The following is a 23,439-nucleotide window of genomic DNA, read 5'->3' on the forward strand; positions in this document are numbered from 1 at the left end:
TCCCACTGGCAAAAATGCAGAGCTCCTTGTTAAGGAGGTATACCTCAGACCTTGGAATTTACTGGAATCAGACCCGGAAGGTACTCAGGTCTATGAAGAGCTCAGAAGGCTGGTGGTTTTCAAGCTGTGCTCTTCTGAGCCTGAGAGACTCCAGGAGTCATCTTGGGGATTATAACATGGAGGGAGGTGAAAAGTGGTGAGAAGTGGAGGAAGGAAGGGGACCGCTAGAGCCAACTTGAGCAGCTCTGCTTTTACCTACTTTGTAAGCTAAGCATCGTCAAAGCATCCATTTAAAGGAAAAGTTCTGCTGCTACATAAAAAAGTTAAAAAACCGCTGTGTCTACCCTTCCTTTTGCTAACACTGAGAGGCAGAGTGATTCAGCACAAGGAGACACAAAGTGGCTTAGCACGAGTCACAAGATGTGATGGGTCTAAGACCTCTCAGCCTAGAGCTCCCTTACCCCTGGGCCACTTTGTTAGACACACCTTCTTGGATTCAAATCCCCATTTCAGTGGGACATGGCTTGTTCACTTTTTCAAGGAAAGGTTTAATCTGTCCAGCTCCCTGTGAAGATCTTGGTTCTTGGCACACCTGCTGGAGGTTCAGGGTCCTGCAACCACGGAGTAGCTGCAGGACCGTCAGGATGTCCGGTGCACAAGGTCTTTGACCTGCGTTTTGCAACCTGGTTGCATCTCCCCTTTGGACTCCGGGAACCTTGCTGAGATTGGTGCAATATCTGTGCTAAAAAGGTCTGAAATTATAGTCAGTATTGTGTTAACTTCCAACCTTCACAGACATTGTCCGACTAAATATATAGCTATCGAGTGTTCACTGTGTACAGTGACTGACAAGAAAGGCAAGTTTCCTGATCCTAAGGATCTAATGGAGAGACAGAAACAAATATAAACTTTTGTCAACTATTTCAGAGACAGATATTTTTGTGATACAGGATTGTTATGCATGCTAGTTATGTGAAGAGTATTTGATCTCTTAGAAATGAGATGGGGAGAATCTGGGCAATGAGAAAGAAGACCAAAACTGGGGAGTACAGTCTGGAATTGCAGGGGTTGAGTTTGCAATGTGAAGCAGTTAGTTTTGGCATGTTGCACTTACTGTTTCTGAGATTTGAGCATCTGACTTTTCCTTTAAGTTTTTGTTTTCCCATTTGTAATATGGGAGTGAGAGTGGCTAGTTCACAGGGTCATTGCTGGGGTTAAATGAGATAATGTATGTAACCTGCTTAGTATAATACCTAGCACAGAGTAAACACTCATTACATTTTAGTAGTTATTGTTGTTATTATATGGCAGCGAGGAGTCAAAAGAGCCTATTTTCTTAACCTCATCAATGGTGTAATCAGAGCTTTGCATCTCAAAATAAAGGAACACTCTGCTTTCATTATGTATGTATGTATGTATGTATGTATTTATTTATTTGTTTTTCACTCTGCTTTTAGAAATAGAATTCAATTATCTTAGCCTACAACAAACTGACTTCAATCTATCTTTCTGAGTTAACTTCTGTTTATTTCTATCTGTCTGCCCACCTCTCTCACTAGTGACCTACACATTTTCTTTTTCTTTTTTTTTCCTTTTGTCGAGGCGGAGTATCGCCCTGTTGCCCAGGCTTGAGTGCAATGGCATAATCTTAGCTGACTGCAACCTCCTCCTGCCGGTTTCGAGCCATTCTTCTGCCTCAGCCTCCCAAGTAACTGGGATTACAGGCGCACAACACCACCCCCGGTTAGTTTTTGTATTTTTAGTAGAGATGGGGTTTTACCATGTTGGCCGCGCTGATCTTGAACTCCTGACCTCAGGCGATCCACCTGCCTCAGCCTCCCAAAGTGCTGGGATTACAGGTGTGAGCCACCATGCCCAGCCCACATTTTCTAAGCTTGACTTTAACTTGCTGGTCTTTGTCATATCTTTTCAGTCATTGCTAGGGTTCAAATCTTTTCTTTTCTTCTTCTTCTTTTTTTTTTTTTTCAAAATGAGAATCTCACTATGTCTTCCAGACTGGTCTTGAACTCCTGGGCTTAAGTAATACTGCCTTGGCCTCCTAAGTAGCTGGGACCATAGGCATATGCCACTGTGTCTGGCTTAAATATTTCCTTCTGCCTGGAATGCCCTTTGCTCCTTCATCTGTGCCCCCCTGCCCCATCCTCTTTTAATTCCTAGCCCCAAAGTCTGACCCACCCATTGGGAGGGATTCTGCAGGACTCATAGAGTTTACAACATCTTGTCCTTCAATTGCCGTCAGTCTCTGTCTTGAACTGGATTTGTGAGCTCCTTGAAGTTGTTTGTATCTCACAGCTTGCTGCTGTAACATCCCTGGGGGTTCAAGCACACACACATAGAGTAGATGCTCACACATCTATGCCATACATGACTTTAGTGCCTTTCTCAAATGATCAGCACAGGAATCAAATGATAAAATGCAAACCAGAAAACAGTCCTCACTGGGCTCAGTGCTCATCAGCCTTGGGAATGGATTTCTGGCAAAGATCCGGCCCCTCTACAAATGACAGAGATGACTTGGCTCTTTTCAGGAATTGAAGAGAATCCCGACAAGTAGCATGTTGGGAAAGGCCCGAAGGAAGCCAGAGCAGCTTGCTCTCAGAGCTCCTTGGGTCCCCTGCGGCCCCCAGGTGATCTTCAGCAAGACCTGGTATGTAAATGAGCCTCATCTGCTAGCTCAGCCTGCTGCCCACTGCTAGGGATGCCAGAATTCCAGGGTAAGCTTGTGAGCTGGGCTGGAAGGTTCAGTGGGTTGGAGATGACTAGCTTTTTGGTATCTGCAGCTTGAAATACCTTGTGCCCTTGATTAATTCATGCTTGGGAGCATCCTCAGTGCTCTCTGGAAAATAGCTCCTTACTGTATGTTTATTTCCCCACGGGCTTATTTCAGAGAGACTGGAGCCTGTGTTTCTAACAGCTTCTCCAAGGAAAGCATCGCAGGCCACGTTTCTGGAACTGAGAATCTCCGCGGGTCTTTGAAACGTCCATCTCTATTACCTCCTCTTGGCCCAGCATTTGCTTTTAGCTGAAAAGGGAGATTTTGTCTTGAGCCATCCTGTAGACATATGTGACTTGGAGTTTGAAAATCTGACAGCGGCTGCTGAGCTTTGAACTGCAAGAGTGAGCAGCATATAGACATAACCCCATAGAACATCAAATCATTTTCCTTTAATTCCCAGAGCCTTCATGTTTCTTTGTCTTGCGAATGATCTCACTGCTTTTTGTATTTGTAATGGAATGCACAGTCATTTGCACGTAATCACCCAATAATCCCTTACACTTTTATAACGCCTTACCCTTTTCCATAGGGCTTTCACTCTCATTATCTCCTATGATCCTTATAACTGCTCTGAGATATAAGCAGAGTGGCTATTTTAATCTCCAATTTTCAGGTGTAGAAACTGAGGTTTAGAATTAAGCTAGCCAGAGTTAAGACAGTTTGTATGTAGCAGAATTGGAACTAGAGCCTCCAGAATTGGAACTGGAGTCACCTAAACCAGTGTTTCTTTTGCTACTTATTGCTGGTGTGACTTTGGGAATATAGTTAACCTCTCTGAACCTCAGTTTTCCTATCACTCAATGTGGGTATACTACTACTTCCTGGGATAGTTGTTGGAAGGGATTCAATGAGACTGGGAAATCATTTAATAAAAGGTAAAACACACTAATAATGGGAGGCATCATTGTACTTACTACATGAACCTTGAAGGCAAACAGTGCCATCAGAACTGTGAAAGAAAATAACATTTTTTCTCTCTTTTTTAGAAAGACACAGGTTTAGAATGGCGTTATCAGGGATCACAAGCTCCCAGCCCTGTGATTAGCAAATTGACCCTGCTGCCCTGCCTGCTGGCTGCTTTGTTATTCTGAGAATTGTGTTGACGAGATCCTCTTTTCCTACAGAGCTCTCTCTTTTTTTTTTTTTTTTTTTTTTTTTGAGGCGGAGTCTCGCTCTGTCTCCCGGACTGGAGTGCAGTGGCCGGATCTCAGCTCACTGCAAGCTCCGCCTCCCGGGTTTACGCCATTCTCCTGCCTCAGCCTCCCGAGTAGCTGGGACTACAGGCGCCCGCCACCTCGCCCAGCTAGTTTTTGTATTTTTAGTAGAGACGGGGTTTCACCGTGTTAGCCAGGATGGTCTCGATCTCCTGACCTCATGATCCACCCGTCTCGGCCTCCCAAAGTGCTGGGATTACAGGCTTGAGCCACCGCGCCCGGCCAGAGCTCTCTCTTAATGTTGCTTGGAATAGCCTTGTGTCCTGGAGACAGTTTTCGGTCTGGCAGGATCTGAGAACAGGAGTGGGGATCTTGGAATGGGATCTGCATCCCTGGGCTTCATCCACAAGCGGTGGGAATGTGGCTTGGGCTGTGGAGTGGAGGTAGATGAACAGCTGGACATGCAAACCTGCGGTTTATCTTCTGTTGTTTCGTGGGAATGTGGCTTGGGCTGTGGGGTGGAGGTAGATGAACAGCTGGACATGCAGATTTATCTTCTGTTGTTTCTCAATAAAGTAGACAAGTCCATCTGATGCGTGTTTAGTAGGGTATGACTTGTGAGTAATATATATGGCTAAATGGCAATATATGTGCTAAATGGCACTGGAAAAATCCAAAAAAGAATGGATTTCAAGTTGGCAAAAAATGCATTAGAAGTCAGCAGTGTGATGTGGTCAGGAGAACAACCAGAGTGACTGTGGGCTGAGGTCTTGGGTAGCTTTGTTTCTATATACAGTCAGCCCTCTGTACCCATGGTTTCTGCATCCATGGATTCAACCAACCAAGGCTCAAAAATATAAAAAAAAAAAAATCCAACAAAAAAAATAAAAAAACCAATACAGTATAACAATATTCACATAGCATTTGCATTGTTAGGTATTATATCGGTATTAGAACAATATTTAAAGTATACAGGAGATATTACATCATTTTATATAAGAGACTTGAGCATCTCTGGATTTCAGTATCTCAGGGGTCCTGGAACCAATCTCCCCTGGATACTGAGGATACTGAGGGAACGAGTGTACATATTCACCTACAAAAATTCCAAACCAATGAGACAGACATAGGTTGAAATATGGTCCTGAGAGGCAGAACGTGGAGCAAGGGATGGAAGACCGAGGAGGAGCCAGATTTCAGTTCTGCGTAAGGAAGAATTTTCTGACGGAAAGATGGAATTTGCAGCGGCAGGAGATAATGAATGATCTTTGCTTCACTGGAGACCTCAGGAATACCAGTGAGGCAGGCATTTGGCTTAATGGCCTTTATGGCCACTTCTCATTTTGAGATCACAGAGCTGGGAGGACGACAGGCACACATATATTGAAGGAACTGAAGGGTCTCTATGTGAATGTGGAAACTGATCTCCAAATGTTTGCAAGATGGGGGGTACATTTAAAGTATTTCATTCTGGTTTTCGTATTTATCTCTGTGGCTCACCCCTTGGTCTTTGGTTTTTAGAGCTTAAGACCATTCCCAGAAGCTCTTTTCCATGGAGTAATCTCCTTTCTTTGCCGAAATGCTCCTTTATGGGATGCAGGAAGGGACTCTGAGCTCCTGACAGAGTGAAGACCACCCCTTTTTGCTCTCCAGACCTAATTTTGACATCCCACGCCCAGCCGCTGAGGAGGGTTGCAATGGCAAGATCTCTGTCCTGAATTCTGATTCTGGTATGCAGTGGAAGGCTCTCTGATTCTGTTTCCTTACCTATTTTAATAGTAACTTATATTTGTGTTCCTTTGTTAAATGTGCAATAAATAATAAATGTTTGCTTATGGCATGCTTGTTAAGTATAAAACAAATAATCAAAATAAATGTGTAATGACCCTTTGGATAGACCAAGTAGAAGCTGCTTTTAGAGCACATGATTGGACCATTTCTAGATATCTGCCTAATTTGTAAATGAAAAATATGTAAGCTACACAAGGAGCACTGACTCGTCTGAAATCTTCATGACCGACTGATCTGGGCTTGGGGTTTGGGGCTTGGGTCCCTTCATGCCCTGATCGGTGCTGTTTGTAGCTTGAAGACTTCCTGGGGGTGAGAACAAGCAACCTCTTGGTGCAGTCCAAAGCCAGGAAATAGGTGATGATTTTGAAAAAGGACTCATCTGACCTCCAGAAAGCCTTTACAACCAACAGTAGGACGAGATCACTAAGAAACAGAACCACTGGGAAGCCAAGTGGTACTTGGATTCCCATCTCGGAGCACCTCCTATACCCCCACATCTCTATTTTCCCTAGCGTCTGATCTCTCTTTCTCCTCCTTTAATTCAGTCTGGAGTCATTTTAGATTAGATTCATTCCTGATTGGCTTCACTGCTCCAACTTAGTCATCACAGAACCTTAGGGTTGGAATCCATGTTACAAGTTAAACTGAGCAATTCACCCCCACTTTTCCCGACAACAGTGTTCTACTGAGAGTCTGGTTTTATTCTGAGTCTTCCAGCCCAGTGTCTATGCCATGAAGGACTCATGCCAAACTACATTCTCAGGAGGACTCCCATACCAAGAGACTCTGGGCTTGGGGGCAAGAGACTTGGGTTTTTTTTTTCTTTTAAAGGAGTTTCACTCCTATTGCCCAGGCTGGAGTACAATGGCATGGTCATGGCTCACTGCAACCTCCACCTCCCGGGTTCAAGCGATACTCCTGCCTCAGCCTCCCAAGTAGCTGGGATTACAGGCACCCACCACCATGCCCGACTAATTTTTGTATTTTTAGTAGAGACCGAGTTTCACCATGTTGGCCAGGGTAGTCTCGAACTCCTGACCTCAGGTGATCCTCCCGCCTTGGTCTCCCAAAGTGCTGGGATTACAGATGTGAGCCACTGTGCCCAGCCGGGAGGAGTTGTTTTAAGACTCACCTTCCATCATAGGAACCTTAGACTAAATTCTCGCAACCTTTTCAGGTGCATCTCCCAAAATATCTCCCCCCCACCGAATTAATGATTTATTTCATAAATTTCATTGCATTCTGGATGGTCTCATTCTTAAGATGAGCTTAAAGCCTTTAAAACCAGTCCCTTCCTTGTTTGGGTTGGAGGAGGTTTTTTCCTGGAATTGGACAGTGTATGGAAGGGTTGAGAATCCACTTCTTTAGCAGTTAATAATTTACTCCGAGTAAGGAATTCTGTCTTAAAGTGGGGCATGTTCTTCAAGTGCCAGAGAAGAGAGAAGGGTGATTTTTCTGACATCCTCCAGCCTGCTTCTCCATATTTGGAAATGTTTACCCACCCGACTGATCTACTGGAAGAGAGGGAGGTGACTCAGGGTTTAGGAGGAGCAGGATTTGAATTCTTGTTTCCAGAAACAAAGTCGTCCCCCCACCCCGCCCCCACCCTTCCCCCTTCATTCCTCTGCCCCTTGTTCTGGAAGCTGAGGCGAGAATGTCTCAGTTCTGTTCCCTTCAGGCTTCGAGACCACCGCCTTGCTGTGTCCCGTAGTGGACTGAGGGCCTGCAAGAGGGAGTGAGGGCTAGTGGAGGGCCAGCTGCCTGTGGGGGCCGGACATCGCGTGAGTACATCATTACTGCCGGATGAGTGGCATTTCTGCTCACAGACCTGGGGCGTACAGCCTGTGGGCTGGCTCACTTGCATGGTGATGGGACACGTTGCTGGGAGTGCTGGTCACTTTAATTTGGGGGTGTGGACAGCTGCTTTCCCAGGGGAGTACTTCTTACAGTGGGATTTCAAGACAAGATCGGCCTGAGGAAAAATTATATTCGTATATTTAAAAAAAAGTAGGTATTTCCTCTGATCTGAGGCCTAATTTGAGTTGGGTAGAAAGACAATTTGGGAGTGCTGTTGTCTGATTACCAAGGCTAAAGCAACAAGCTGGAAGGGATGTCTGTGGACATGTAGGGAGGGGTAGTTTTAGCTTGAAAACAGTTATGGTGGGACTTAGGAGTATGCAAAATGTTGATGTGTAGCATTTGCACAGCATCCACCGTCTGGAATACTCTGCGTGCAGGACGCTGTGTAGATCTGATGAATTGTCAGAGTTGGAAGAGTCCTGCAGTGTTTTTAGCACATCTATCTAATTTCACAGTGTGAGATAATGGGCAGCAGAGACCCAGGCCCTGAAGACAGATGGCTCATTATGTGGGATTAGAACCCAGATCTTCTCTCTCAGTTCATTCTCATTCCTCTAGACTTAAGCTGCCGCCTCTACTGCAAGATGACAAAATTGGGAAATGTTAGAATTGTCCACACTTACTAATCTAGTTGGTAGGAAAATGAGGACTAGAACCTGCTTCTCCCAGTTCAGACCTCTTTCCTTTAGGATATATGGGCTCAGATGCCTGAATTCGTTGTTTTTGTATGAGGCTCTTTTCTTTTCTTTTCTTTTTTGTTCTTTGATTTTTACTTACCTTTCCCTTCTTTTGGTCATGTGAATGTTGTATGAATGCAACCTGCTCTCCTTTGCTCCCTATATCTTTCTCTTTCATGAAAGGGAATGTCACTTGTCCAAAAGGCAGAATGAATAGTATAGAACTTTATTTCCATCTGTGGAAGTGAAAATTATGCAATTTTCCCTGAGAGAAATTCAGCAAGGCTTCCCATCTGAGCCTCTACCACTATTCTTGAAGCTGTAAGAATTCTGGAATATTATGCCCATTCAAAGGTGAGTCCTGATTCTGATTAGATTTTAAACACACACACACACACACACACACACACACACACACACACACACACACACTTTTTAAGCCTACCAAAGCAGGACAGAGACCCAGAAGACACCAACCTATTACATCACCTCAGATGTTTCACAGCCATCAGGAGTAACTCTTTGTAGTCAGCCCAGTTTCGGATCAACTTTTTTCTTTCTTTCTTTCTTTTTTAGACAGAGTCTTGCTCTGTCGCCCAGGCTGACTGGAGTGCAATGGCTCGATCTTGGCTCACTGCAACCTCCGCCTCCTGGGTTCAAGTGATTCTCCTGCCTCAGCCTCCCGAGTAACTGAGATTACAGGCATGCACCACCAGGCCCGGATAATTGTTGTATTTTTAGTTAAATACATTCATATTGCTGTGTAATCAGTCTCCAGGCCTCTTTCATCTCGCAATCTGAAACTTTGTATCTTTAACCAACAACTACCCATTCTCCTCTCCTCCAGCCCCTGGCATTCTCCATTCTACTTTCATTCTCTATGAATATGACAACTCTAGGTTCTGTATCTAAGTGGAATCATACCATATTTGTCTTTTTGTGACTGGCTTATTTCACTGAGCACAATATCCTCAAGTTCATCCATGGTTCAGAATTTCTCCTTTTTAAGGCTGAATAATATTCTGTGGCAATGAATATGCCACATTTTGTCTATCCATTTAAGTACTATTTTTTAACCTCCATGTTAAAGAAGTACAGCAACCAGAGACTTCAAAGGGTTAATTAAGTAAGTGGCCCAAAGTCACATAGCCAGTCGTGGAGACTAATTTTACGTAAGAATGGCATGTGATCAGGAGTAAGCAGATAGATATTGGATTCTAATTGGCAAGAGTGTGACAAATCAGGGTGATTCTCAACTGGATGGTGATGCCTCCTTACATGTTGCTGTGGCATTTCAATAAAGCAAGTGTTCCAAAGGGCTGTACACAGCTATGCTTCCTTTCTTTTGTACTGGGCTCTAGGAAGTCCATAGCTAAATTTAAAGCTTACCTCTAGCAAATGATATGAGACATCCAGCTCTTATTTTTTGTATTCCCTTTCCCCTTTCTTTGCTTTATTTTCCCCTCTCCTTACGCATTTTCTCACTTAAATCATCAACTATTAGCATCTTTTGTGAGGTACCTCAGATCCTTTCTGGAACAAGGCAGAATATACAGATGCGTGTCATGATATCTAATATTTTAGTAATTATTAGGTCTGCGGAATAGTGGGTCAAAACTGGCCATGATTTTTCTGACTTGACTCTGCTCTTCTTCTTCCTTCTTCTTCTTCCTTCTTCCTTCTTTCTTCTTTCTTCTTTCTTCTTTCTTCTTCTTCTTCTTTCTTCTTTCTTCTTTCTTCTTCTTCTTCTTTCTTCTTCTTCTTCTTCCTTTTTTTTTTTTTGGTGGAGTCTCACTCTCTTGCCTAGGCTGGAGTGCAGCGTGTGATCTTGGCTCACTGCAACCTCTGCCTCCTGGGTTCAAGCAATTCTCCTGCCTCAGCTTCCCGAGTAGCTGGGATTACAGGCATTCGCCACTACATCCCACTGATTTTTGTATTTTTGGTAGAGATGGGGGTTTCACCATTTTGACCAGGCTGGTCTTGAACTCCTGACCTCAGGTGATCTGCCTACCTCGGCCTCCCGAAGTGTTGGGATTACAGGTGTGAGCCACCATGCCCGGCCTGACTCTGCTCTTAATGCTGTGTTTCACCTGGGCAATGCCCTGCTCCTTTCTGAGTCTCACTTTTCTTGCCTGAAAGAGGAAGTTGCTGTTGATAACTGAACATTTGGGCCGTGCTGAGTTTTACACTAAACATCCTATCTCTAACTCTCCCAACACTCCCACAAGGCAGGTCGTATTATCCCCATTTTACTTTTGAGAAAATTAAGGCCTAAAGAAGTGAGAAAGCTTGCCTAAACCCCTGTAACTCTTGGGTAAAGGCATTAGTGACCAATGTGCATTTGACTCCAAAGCCCAGGATGTTAGCCACAGTGCTGGGCTACTATTCTTTTATGCAGTCTGTCAGGCTTCTTCCATCCGTGGCATGTATTCATCTAGTTTTATTAAATCTTTATTGAATTTCCACTTAGGTGCCTTGCACTGTTCTGGGCATTATCCCAGTACTCAATTTAGAGCAAAGAAAGAGACACACACAACCACCATCCCTTGGCGCTTACATGCTGGTGCAGGTGTGTGGAGAAGGCAGATAAAGGAACACTGAAATAAGAGGGAATGATAAGTAACCCAAGGGAGGAGTCACAAAGGGCATTCTGACTCCGAGTGAGTGGGGAAGGACTCTGGGAGGTTATGTTTAAGCTGAGATCTGAGTGACAAGGAGGCTGCCTTGTAGAAGTCGGGGGAAGAGCACTGCAGGCAGTGGAGACGGTCAATGCAAAGGTCAAGGCCATGAAGTGGGAAGGAGTTTGTGTTTGAGGAACAGAAGGAGCCTGATGTGCTGGCAGCATGTGGGCTGCAGGGGAAGAAGCAGGAGAGAAGAGCAGGGACTAGCAGGTGATGGTAAGTGAGAGACCTGAGCTTCTTAGACCTGAGTCCAGATGTGATGGGAACCACCTGAGTTATGTGTTACAGGCATCTTTCCAGCTGCTGTGGAGGGAACCCGATAGTAAAAGGGAGGCAAGGGTAGAAGCAAGAAGGTTAGGCACAAACTTTTACCATAATTCAGGTGAGATGTGGTGGTAACTTTGACTAGGGCATAGAAGTTGGGCAGGAGAAGTAAGTTCGGGGCATGTTTGGGAGTGGTTGTCTATAGGCTCTCTAGTGTAATTTCCTTCAGGGAAATGTCAAGCTAAATGGGCAGGAATCTGGGAGACTCAGAGGGAAATGAAAATAGGCACCCTGGGGGGGTTGCCCAGATAAGCAGCTGGCATTCCAAAACCAAAGAGTATCTGTTTCTCACCCCCATCCCATTTAGTTTCTAACCCTGAGCTTTGGGCCAATGCACAGAGGACGGTGGCTTTCTGCCTTTGGCTTCCCAGCTGAGAGCTGTTGGAACGCCCCAAAATAAGCCCTGCAGAATGTGCAGCTTCCTTTGCTCTCCCTGGGTGTTTTTGTAAAACATTCTTTCCCACCAAGAATGAAGAACGTTCAGAGTGATGCTGACTTTATGGGCTGTATTTAACATGCTGTTTTTTCATGATGTGTTGTCTGTTCATGCAGAGATTTCTGTATTCTGTAAACTCCCTGGTAAGGAATCTTCAATCTCCATGTGAGATGGGTCTGGAAGGCTCAGTGGGAGCCCCAAGAGCTGGGGTTTGAAAGCCTCTCCTTGTCTTGAGGACTGGACTGCGGTCCAAGGGCACCTACCAGTCCTCTTTTTTCATTTACATTTGAATTCATAGTTGTTGGCCTTTGGCAGTTCCCTGTAATTCCTTTTAACAGACTGGGCTTCCCTGCAGATACTTACTTCATTTTTCAGGTCTTGGAGAAGTTAGGTAGTGGCTGAATCAGGTAGAGAATCCAAAATTCCTGACCAAGCCCCGTCCTCTAGCCACCAGGCCAAAGCAATTTAGCTTGTGACCTCATCCTCCTGGGTATCCCGTGGCAATCTTATACTATAATCAGCCTAAGCCCAGAGATGCTCAGAGATCATAAACTAAGTCATCTAAAACTCATTTCTTAGGCTTCTTCATGTACCCCTCCTGCAGTCTGTAGTTACCAGGTTTTCAAAAAATTAGCATAATCTCTTAAAAACAGAGTTTTGTTATTGCTTATTCGAGTTTCTTCTAAAATTTCTTTTATATTACCTATTCATTGAGTCGACAAACATTTATTTCTTACTGTATGCCAGGCATTGTGCTAGGTGCTGGGGATTGATTCAAAGATAATTTGGAGGCGTATGGAAGGGGAGTGGATAATTACAGCACAGTGAGATAAGTGCTATAATAGGGGGATATAGAAAGAGCCAGAAATAGCACTATGAATAACATCTTTGAACAAATTGCCTTCTTTTTTCCTTTTGGATTATTCCCTTATGTATATTGCCCAAAGTGGGATTACTGGGTCATTTAAAAGATGAAAACAATTTGGCACAAAAAGATGTAATGACTTGCCTGGGGAATACAGCTCAATTTTCAACAGAGGAAGAAAGAAAAAATTGTTGACAAATCCAGATTTAGATCACTTTACCAGGAAGATTGGGCAGTTTTTATACTACCCTTTCAACATGGTGGCTTTTGGGGGTGGGGGGGATTTATTCTAAACATGTTAGCCTGCGTGTAGGAATCACATGTCCTCATACCTAATCTCACAACTTGATTGTTCTCACAAGAACCTAGCTGTATATGTATTATCGTTTCCATTTTACAAATGAAGAAACTGCACCCTTGATAAAAGGAAGTAAGTTGCTCAAAAGTCCATAGTTAATAAGTGTGGAATGCAAGAGCCAAGCACAGTTCCTTTTATTCTTTGACTCTATCCTGTTTTCCATGCTGTGTTTACCTATTGAGGGTACCTGTGCTCTAGCCGGGGCCTGGAATTTATTTAATGAGTCACAGAGACTCTTAAGAGGACAGTCAGCCTCTATGAAATAGGTGTAGATTTTCTTACCTCCCGAAGTCATAGCCAGGGAACAATGTCCTTCTGTATGTTGACCTGAAAGGATCCAAGGGCCCATTATTCCTGACCCTGGTATTCCTGCCCCTGGCTCAGGTGCTGAAAGGCTATTTGCATAGCCCTACCATTAGAGCACAGAATCCCAAGTAAAGCTGAAACCATGCCACAGTTCTGCTGTGAAACATTTATGACTTTTCTAGTACTTAACTGTATTAAGTAAAAACTCCTGCCCCTGGTATCCAGGACCTGTCATAAATGGACACCAACGTGGGTCCACTGTGGACTTCCTTGGTGCTCCTGCTTATGTATCTATAAATCAAACACATTTCCTGCCAACCCCCAGATATACCCTGCACTTTCTCACCTTCATGCCTTAGCACATGCCTTTCCTTTAGCCTGAGATAACCTCTCCGATCTTCATTCATAGAACTCCCAATCCTCCTGTAAACTTCTGCACAGATGCCATCTTGGGAAGGGAATAATCCTTGATCACCACCTGCTCTCCCATCCATTAGAAGTGATCTGTGTTCTCTGTTCTGCAACTCAACCACAGTTAGCTGTGAGGCAATAGAGTACAAATGTATGCTGCTTATGAGCATGGGATCTGGATTTGAATCCCGGCTGCGATACTTCCTCACTGTCAGTGAACTTGCTTGAGCCTGAGTTTTCTCATCTGCCAAATGGGTGTGATAGAATAGGTGCTCCCCCTGAAAGCCACGATGTTAACAGGAGTAGTATAAAAATGGTCTGATTCTCCTGGTGAAGTCGCGTAAATCTGGAATTGTCAACACTTTTCCTTTCCCTTGTTGTCGTTACATTTTTTTATGATATCACCTCATGTCACCGTGTGGCATGAAAATTTGCATTGTTACCTGTGCTGCTTCTCTGGTACTTGTCCTCTCTTACTTGATGTCTTATCTCTCCTTCTAGACTGGGAGTTCTTCAAGGGCGGGGAGGGCATTGCATCTTTGAAGGCCTTGACATAGGGGTACTGCTACAAAGGTTCCTGTAAGGGAAAGGAGGATTCCATACAACCTAAGTGGTGACACCAGCACAGGCTCATTACTAATCCCGCGCCCCAGTCACGAGGTTTCAGGCCTGGCAGAGAACTCTGAGCTCTGTGATGTGGAGCTTTAGGCACATAGAACACAAGCTGGATAGGCCTCTGGCTCCTGCTTGAGAGACAGGAGAAAGGCTGGATGGAGCCTGTCTCCAGCCTAGCTTCTTCTGATTCAAGGAGTTGGGTGGGGCTGGCAGTTCCCTGAAGGCAGAGGGTTAGTCCTGCTTGGAACATGAGACTTTGTTTCTTTCCTGGGCCTGCCAGTGGGTCTGTTCTGTTGGTGGGAGTTTCAGACCTAGAGGAAAGGGTCACTGAAGGTATGGGTTAAGAGCAACTCTGAAAGCCACCTGTCCCCTGACTTCTCTGTGAGTGGGGCCACAGGGAGAAGATCCCTTCATAGGTAGCTCCTCTACCCTTGCTTTGCTTGGAGACTGACCACGGAAGGGGATTCCTTTCTTAAAGGGATAGGGCTACGATTTAACTTTCTATTGTGCCACTTCCCGAAATACAACCCCTGTGGCTTCAGATCCAAGTGCTTTGGAACATGAGATACAAGGTCTTCCATGCCCTGGCGGCAACATTCCTTTCCAGGCTTGTGTCCCACCACATTCCTCCGCATCCTCTGTCACTGGCCTCACCATATTAGTCACTTTCTCTGAGAACACCCTGAACTCATCCCCCTCAAGGCCTTTGCACATCGTGTTCCCTGGGCCTATTTTCCTCCTCCTCATCTATGGAAATCCTCTTGGGTGTTCAGGCTTCATTTGGAAGTCACATCATTTGCAGAGAACTTCTAGACCCTCAAAAGGACATTGCACGTACTCGTGCTTTTCTATGCTTTTCATTCTGTCTCGTGTGTTTCAGCATGTCCCCCATTGAGGCTCTTCAACACCCCTAGGCGTGTCCAACTCAGCACCCACACCTGCTAGGTCCACACACTGCCTTATCAAAGACAGCAAGTGTTAGCAAACCTCTCCTTGGTACGTCCCTGAATGCAGAACATGTGACATTCTGTTAACTAACACTGGTGCCAGAGTGGCTTCCATAGCCCGTACTGGGGTTCCCATGATTGGTTTGATCATGAGCCCAGCCATTTGAATTGTTTTTGAATTGGTCTGATATCAGCTAATTGTTAACCTTTCTCAGGTCTGTTTCCTACATACCAGGAGATGTCTGCTTAGTGCCAGGGCTCTGAGCTTTTTATTGCACTTAAGAACATAACGGTGAGGTAGAATTCAGGAAAGATTTACCTGCTGTTAACATGAACTTTTAAAAAAAGAGTTCGAAATGTAGGCCTTGTTTTTATCGTAAAGCTCCCTGAAATGTGAAAATAGCAGGAGTTTTAAAGGTGTATTTCCACCTCGAGCAGAAGAACTATCCGTATTATAGTTGTAATTATAAATTGATAAAGCCTGTGTCTTGAAATTTGATTTTGAACACCTGTGTTCAAATCCTGGCTTTACCACTTACTAGCCTAGAGATACTGGGGGAGTGGCTAACTTCCTCGTTCCTCAGTTTCTTCAGCGTTCAATTGGGAAATTTTTCTTACAGGCTGATGGAAAATTTAAATAAGGTCTTGGACATGAAATTGAGATTTTATTAGTGTGTGTGTTTCAAAATGTGGATTTGGAGGCCATTTAAAAATAGAATTTCCAAAAAATTTGCTTTTAAAGCAAAATACTTAGATATGTAAATTTTTGTGAAATTTTTTTCAAATGATAAAATAAATGAGTTTACAGTCAGGAGACATACAGTATCTAACAGACTTAGGGAATATGCTTGGCTTACAAGATGTGGTTTTAGTCCACATAAATTAGAATCACAGAACCATAGGCTTTGAGAAATTATAAAAGCCTTGGAAGGGGTGAACGTGAATTAGTGCATATTGTATGCAGGCTTTGTGCCATACATGCTAGATATGGAATCCCAGGAAATGGTTACGTACACCTTGATGGGTAGATGATATTAACCCTGTTTTGCAGACAGAGAAGGCTGAGCTTTGAGAAAATCCTTTACACAAGTCTGATATCAAAGCCTGGAACTTCAAACTACACTCCTGATGGCTTCTAGAAATCCTTTCCGTTTACAGATATGACAAGACTTGCTTTTACATTGTTGATTTTTTTATCCTCTCTTTCTCTGTCTCTGGGGGCAGCACTAATGCAGGGCCAGATAGACCTGTGAAAATCTGCAGTCTTGATGTCACATAACTTGTTTGATGAATCTAGATTAGTGTCTTGACTTTTCCTGCCAAGAATCTGCTCATAAAGTGTCTTGTTTTGAGCTCCTTTGACTGTATTCATTCATCAGCCTTTACTTATTTTCTTCTCTTTGGGAGAGATGCTTGCCATTGCCCATAATGTTTGAGGTCAGGAGTATATCTGAAGAGGGCTTTATATTTTCTTAAAAAAAATACCGGTGGAAAATCAAGTTTATTGGCTATTTCATACCATCTTCTTCTGCCATTTATGGGCAATCATGTGGAAGAGGTGGCACGGGGCTGGGCGTTTGGAGCAATGCTTCTCATCTTGAATTTGTCGCTGACCAGGGAAAATACTTCGTGCCAACTCCATCATTCCCTTTTGGGAATTCAGTGTCTTCAGCTGTAAAGAGTGAGGGCAGTACTAGGTGATTCCTAAGATTTTAAAATTCTGCATGTTTTGTGGTGTCAAAACCGTCCATTTCTGCTGAGCTGTGTGATCCTGCAGCTGTTTCTCTGATAGTTTTCAATCTTTAGATTTAATCTATTCAACAATGTATCATTTTTTAAAGGGAAGCTTTTATAGACACTTCTGAAATATAACGGGGTGGGGGGATAAATGGATGTTAAAAAATAGAAAACAACCAATTAAATAGTATATAGCATGTAATTCTCCTTGGAAGCTTACCACAAAATTGAGAAGTACTTTAACAACTGGTAATTTAAATTGCATTTGAACTCTGCTAATGGTTTGTTTGCATGGGAACTTCAATCATTTCACAGCGGTTCTTTAGCAAAGCTGCTTGTTCTCTTTATGGAAGAGAAGAAAAAATTATTAAAAGAGAAGTTGACTATGGAAAAGGGAGACCACTTTCATTTGTACCTGGAGAGAAGCTGGAGAGTGTGAGTGAGACTCCCTCAGGGCCCAGGGTGGAGAGCTCTTCCTTTCAGTGAAGTTTAAAAATCTGGGAAGTCAGATGCCCTTGGCAGCTGTTGTAGAAACTGCTGTGATTTGTATCTCTCTCTGCAGGGAGAAGCTTTGGTGTTATGCACCTTGCGGGTGAGGGTAGGGGCAACTTGTTTGGTTTGTTTTATGAAATTGCATTGTTCACAGGTTTAATGTTGGCTCCTAACAACCCATTTCTCAGTAAGTTTGAAATGATGACTCTCTCCTTTCAGTGGAAATGGCTTTCAGAATTCCAATGTCCTTGAAGACCACTAGGTCTCAGGAAACTCCTTGCTTTTCTGGGCTGATCTTGATTATACTCCATTTTGCCTACTTAATTTCTTTCTGCTGTTGAGATTACTGGGAGAGCGTTGAAACAAGTGTTCGAGGCCTGGATTTGTGAGTCCTGGTTTGGCTCTAGATGTGACTCATGTGATCAAGCACAAGTCCCTCTGCCCAGTGCGTTTTGGTGTCCTTTGTCAAAGCAAGCAGTCACTTGATCCAGTGGATCAAGTGGCTCCTGAAGCGGTCACCTCCTTACCCAGGTCACTGGGTTCTCTTGTCAGTTGGAAAAGTTGAGGTGGGTCATTTAAAAAATCCCTCCCAACTTTGAACTTTGAATTGTTTTGTACACAAAACAATTGTATGATTGGTTAGGTAATGTTTACAGTGACAACAAAGAAATGGGCATGGTAGTTTTTCTGGTATGTGGATTTCTCCTGCATACATGAAAGACAAGTTTTATAACAGCCCTTGCCTTGGGATACTTGTGTGTTGGAATACATACTGTATAATCATTAGCAAAACAGGAATAGTTTCTAATGAAATCAAACCTGTAATAAGGACTGTATTAGGCTATGCTAGCATTGCTATAAATAAATATCTGAGGCTTGGTAATCTATAAGAAAGAAGTTCTAATTGGGTCATGGTTCTGCAGGCTGTATAAGCATGGCACTGGCGTCTGCTTGGCTTCTGGGGAGATCTCAGGGAGCTTTTACTCATGGTCGAAGGCAAAGGAGGAGCAGGCATCTCACATGGCAAAAGCGGGAGCAAGAGAGGCAGTAGGCAGAGGAGCTGCCACACACTTTTAAATGATCATATATCATGAGAACGCACTCATGATTATGAGGACAGCACCAAGGGGATGGTGCTAAGCCATTCATGAGAAATCTACCCCCACGATCCAGTCACCTCCACAGGCCCTACCTCCAACAGCAGGTATTACAACTCAACGTGAAATTTAGAGAGGGCACATATCCAAACGATATCAAGGATGGCTTACTGGGAAATGTCAAGATTGCTTATCCCTCTGCTGCTCACTGATGGTCACTTTTCAGGCAAGGAAACTAAAGTTCAAAGGACACTAGGACCTATAGTTAGAAATTTATCTCCAAACTCATATTCCTTTTCTTTTTTTATTTGGTATAGTTCAGGTTTATCTGCTAATTTTTTTTCCTCCTTACAATGTGAGTATCTGACTGACTTATCTCTTTGACCTCTGTTATTAAGATGAAGCTGTCTTCCCAGGAGAACTAGGAGAGATGAGATATGAACACTGAGGCATCAGCATTCTCTTTCCCCATCATTCTGAGTCAAATTAGTGAAATCAGAGTGCCAGGATCTGACTAGGAGTTTAGGAGGTATAGAAGTAAGCCACAGCCCAGTCAGAGACTTTATAAACCTGAGATTTTCTGAAGCTGGTTGAGACCCTAGAAATACATAAGCAACACCCTTCTGTTTTTCATAGGTGGGAACTTTGAGGCTCAGAGACAGAGCAGAAGACAGAACCTGGTCATCTGATTCCCTGTGTTCTGCTTTTTTCATCGTTCCACTAGACGCTCATCAGAGGGAAGACCTTTCTCCTCAGTTGGTGAGTCCCACACACAAAAGGAATACATTTGCCTTTTAAAATCAATGTATATGTTTTAATGAGTTTTAAACATCAGTGTTTTCCACTTTAAGTATGAGCATCGGCAACTAGAATGCATTAAGAATAAGAGAAGAACTGAAATGCCCTTCCTTCTTTCTTGAGTTGCTTTTATGGCAATAGACAATATATAATCATGCTAATAAAATATGTGGCAAAGCAAAGGCAGAGCTCAGCTCTTGGAAGGTGGCAAGCATTGAAGCTGGAGGAAAATTTGAAGTAACAATGATTTCAGCTTGCCAGCAATTGTATTGCCTCCTTCTTTCTCATTTGGCATGGAAGACAGTATTCATGAAATGGAAAGACTAAAATGAAAATGTCATTGAACAGTGTTTGGGCATTTATGAGGAAAGAAAGCAATATTATTGAGTGTCTCTTGTTTACCCTTGTTCATGGTGCTGCTTCTTTTGTGATCTCATTTCATTTTACGTATTTTATTGTTTTGAGATGGAGTCTTGCTCTGTTGCCCAGGCTGGTGTGCAGTGGCGCAATCTTGACTCACTGCAACCTCCACCTCCCGGGTTCAAGCGATTCTCCCACCTCAGCCTCCCAAGCAGCTAGGACTACAGGTGTGCACCACTATGCCTGGCTAATTTTTGTATTTTCAGTAGAGACGGGGTTTTACCATGTTGGCCAGGCTGGGCTTGAACTCCTGACCTCAGGTAATCCACCCGCCTCAGCCTCCCAAATTGCTGGAATTACAGGCGCGAGCCACCGCGCCTGGCCTCATTTTATTTTTATAACAACCCTTTCGGGCAGGGCAGGCTAAATTTTCTTAGGCAAAGGGTGTGAGCCTTTGTTTTAAAGGGCCTGCTAGAGCTCCACCAGGACGTGAATGCAAATCCTGTTGTGTGCTCAGAAAGGAGAACCGTGACCAGGTAAGGTAAACTTTCCCTTGTGTTTTGGAGTACCTCTGTACTTAATGGGTAGAGTAGAACATTATATTCTAAAAGATCTGGGTGGTAAAAAGAATCAACAGTGTGGAATACCATGGGCTAGAAGGAGAGCTGAGGAAATTAGCAAGGGAATTCTGCCTGTGACTTCCACTTAGGATCCTGATTCGATGGTCCCCATTGGCTGAGGCCAATTCGTATATGCCCCCAGCGCTGGCTTTGTACTGAGTAAATAATACACCTTGACATATTTGTGGTGTAGTTTTCCAAAACAGAGACGATGCCGTTGTGATTGAAAAAAACTTCACTTAAAAGTGTGACTGAGTTTATAGTTGTGTTTTGTCTCTCTGTCTTTTCTTAATCAGTGTATCTTAAAAGTACAACTGACTATATGCCTATTGATCTATATCACATAAAAGGCTGGAAACCACTGGTTTGATGCTTAAATCTTAGTGTCTGTTAAAATTTCAAACATGATCTGGAATATATTTCCCCTAGCATACGTTTAAGTATCAAATGAAATATCTTTGTCACCTCCTCTATGTCTTGAGTTTTTTCAGTGTTTATAATTAAACTGTGATAAGTATGAAGCTTTGCACTTGGGCTTAAAAAAAATCAACTGTGTAATGATAGAACGGGAGAGATTTCCTTAACAGGAGCAAACTGGAAGACACTTAGAAGTTTTTGTTATTCTTAAGCTAAATATGAATCAACAGTGGCTTTTGTTGGGAGTGGCTTCCGAAATGCTGATGCAGTCTTAGCCTGCATTTAATAGAGTATGGCATCTAGAATGAAGTGGGTGGGTGATTTTGCAAACCTAGAACACCTGGAAACTGGCAAGTCCAGAGGTCATGTGAGCCTCAGGCACAGTTTGAACAGGACTCTAGCTTTGTTTTTCTGCAGCACTTCTTGCTCTGCCCTTTTTTGTGCCTAGGCTTCATCTTTGGAATGTTTTACCTCATGGGTCATGAGATTGCTGCCGATGAAACCCAAACTATAGACATCCCTCTTCCCATTTTGGGGAAAGAGCCTGGTTTGCTATATTCTCATAGCCTTGGCCGACTGTATATTTCTGAACCAGTCATTGAAGTCAAGATAATGGGATTATGTTAATCTGAACCAAGATTCTCGTGAAACTAAGTTTGGACATAGTCTCATCCAAGCCTCATGGTACTTACACAGTGGAGAAGAGGTGGCCCCTCAAAGGAATATCTGGGTGCTGTTAGGAGAGGGAGAGAGGACTGGAAGCTCCGTGGGCAACCACAGGCCTTCTGTAAACCTCTTTAGCCCCCTGTCCGAAACCCTCTAGAGAGCCAGGCTTTAGTTCCTGCCTCACCTTCTGAAAAGGCATGAGCCAGCTGGACTCTACACGAGGAATGCTGAGAGGACCAGGAATGAAGGCCAACCAAGAATTGTTTCAGGAATGAGACCATGGATTCTGCCACAAGATTCTGGGACACATGTGCTCATGACCATCAAGAACATAGAACCTGGACAGGAGAGGGATAGCATTGCTTGTTCATGTGTGTGTCTCCAGAGTCTGCTGGAGTCTCTGGCATGGGATAGGTGCTGTGTGCATTTTCATGGATAGAATAAATCTGAAGGTAGTAAGGATCCCTTTCCCGGAGGGTGTTCTATTGGGCATTGGCTGACTCTCTATTGGAGAGTTATAGGAATTGTCGCCCAGATGAGGTCAGACTACGTGGTTTGTTGAGAATGAAACAAATGACTGGACAGGCTGGGCATGGTGCCTCACATCTGTAATCCCAGTGCTTTGGGAGGCCATGGCAAGAAGATCAATTGAGGCCAGGATTTTGAGACCAACCTGGGCAATGTGGCAAGACCCTATCTCTACAACTAAACAAACAAAAAACCCAAATAACTGGACAGAAAGAGACTTTTGACTTAAGAAGTTTGTGAGGGCATAAAAAGGCAGTGAGTATGGTGGGATGGCGTAACAGAAGTCCTGACAAGTATGAGATGTGCAACCCTAGAAAAACAACATCCCTTCACCCTTATCTTTTTGATCTGAGAATTAGGAACAATAATCATTGCCCTGTCTACCTCTCATGTTTGCTTAGAGCAAGTGCGTTGTTAAATGCTGACTTGTTTTGTAAACTATAAAGTGTGGTTCCTACATGATAGGTTATTATAGTTGTCTTCTTCCTTAAAGACTCATCTTGAATATAAAGAAAAAGACAATGTAAGTTCAGTGCCCAGCACAGCATCGGGAACATTAGACATGCTCAGCGTATGCCCTTCCTGCCAACCTTGCACCTCTTCCTCCTCCAAGTTGGATAGGCACTAGCTTGTCCTCAGTCCTGCAGCTCGATCTGCAACTTTGCTTAATGGTGTGGGTTAGAATTGAAATAGAATTATGTATTATTATTTTTCACATTCATTTTTGCCTGAGACAGGAGGTGGAGGGTGGTAAATTCAGAAACGCGGGAAGCTCAGTGCTTGAGAGACCCCATAGAAGCTATAGTCTAGCCCATTTGGCTTCTTACTTTGTTAGATTAGATAATCACACCTGCTGCTCCAGGCATGACTAGCCCAGTGGGAGTCAGGAAGGAAATTATTTCCCTCTGTTGATACCAGTTTACAATTGCCCACTGTCGCCAAGGGCTTTCAGTTTTAATATTTCCTCTTTGGTCCTCAGAAGTATCAGGTATTAGTCTCTGCCGGAAGCAAAGCATTGGTCACTTCCGTCAGAGGCGAATGTCTTGGATGTCTATAATTACTCAGTCAGGTGCTTTCTGGGCATGTGTGAGCATTTGCTCAGCCAGCTTTTATTGCTTTTATGTTATTTGCTTCAAAAATTACAAGAGGATTTGCCGGGTCTGAGCGGTGACCTATCCAGTCCCCTGAAACTCTATGGTTCTTCATGTAACCCAGGGATATCTTGTAGGAGGTATGTTTGCTGTCCATGAAAGTAAAAAGTAGTGATATCTCTTTCTCTCTTTTGCTTCCTTCCTCCTAATTCCACATTCTTCTATTTCTTGGCTTCTGGCACAATGGAGATACCTCTACTCTACATTAGGCATGGCCTTAGGGGATCCGAATTCTCAGGTCTTCCTCAATGGGTTGCTGTGTGGTAGACAGCATCTGAAGTGTGAATGGATAGAGAGCTCTTTGTAGATTGTGGCCAAATATTTACCCCTGGTTCATAGAGTATGTGTTTG

The 23,439-nt window shown here is 43.6% G+C and overlaps 1 protein-coding gene across 8 annotated transcripts in view; it reads left to right on the forward strand.

Annotated features, from left to right (window-relative positions):
• LPP (LIM domain containing preferred translocation partner in lipoma) overlaps positions 1–23,439 on the forward strand; it is a 731,638-nt gene that overhangs the window by 52,953 nt on the left and 655,246 nt on the right. For 6 of the 8 annotated variants that reach the window (XM_033213032.1, XM_033213033.1, XM_033213039.1 and 3 more), the window contains one exon: positions 19,185–19,307. The gene's annotated coding sequence lies outside the window, so the exon portion shown is untranslated. Of the gene's footprint in view, positions 1–2,580; positions 2,669–7,367; positions 7,524–19,184; positions 19,308–23,439 lie in introns of those variants that run through there. The other 2 variants (XM_033213038.1, XM_033213035.1) reach the window with 2 other exon arrangements.

Source organism: Trachypithecus francoisi, unplaced genomic scaffold (genome assembly GCF_009764315.1).
Source record: "Trachypithecus francoisi isolate TF-2019V2 unplaced genomic scaffold, Tfra_2.0 Lachesis_group0, whole genome shotgun sequence".
Lineage (NCBI taxonomy): Eukaryota > Metazoa > Chordata > Mammalia > Primates > Cercopithecidae > Trachypithecus > Trachypithecus francoisi.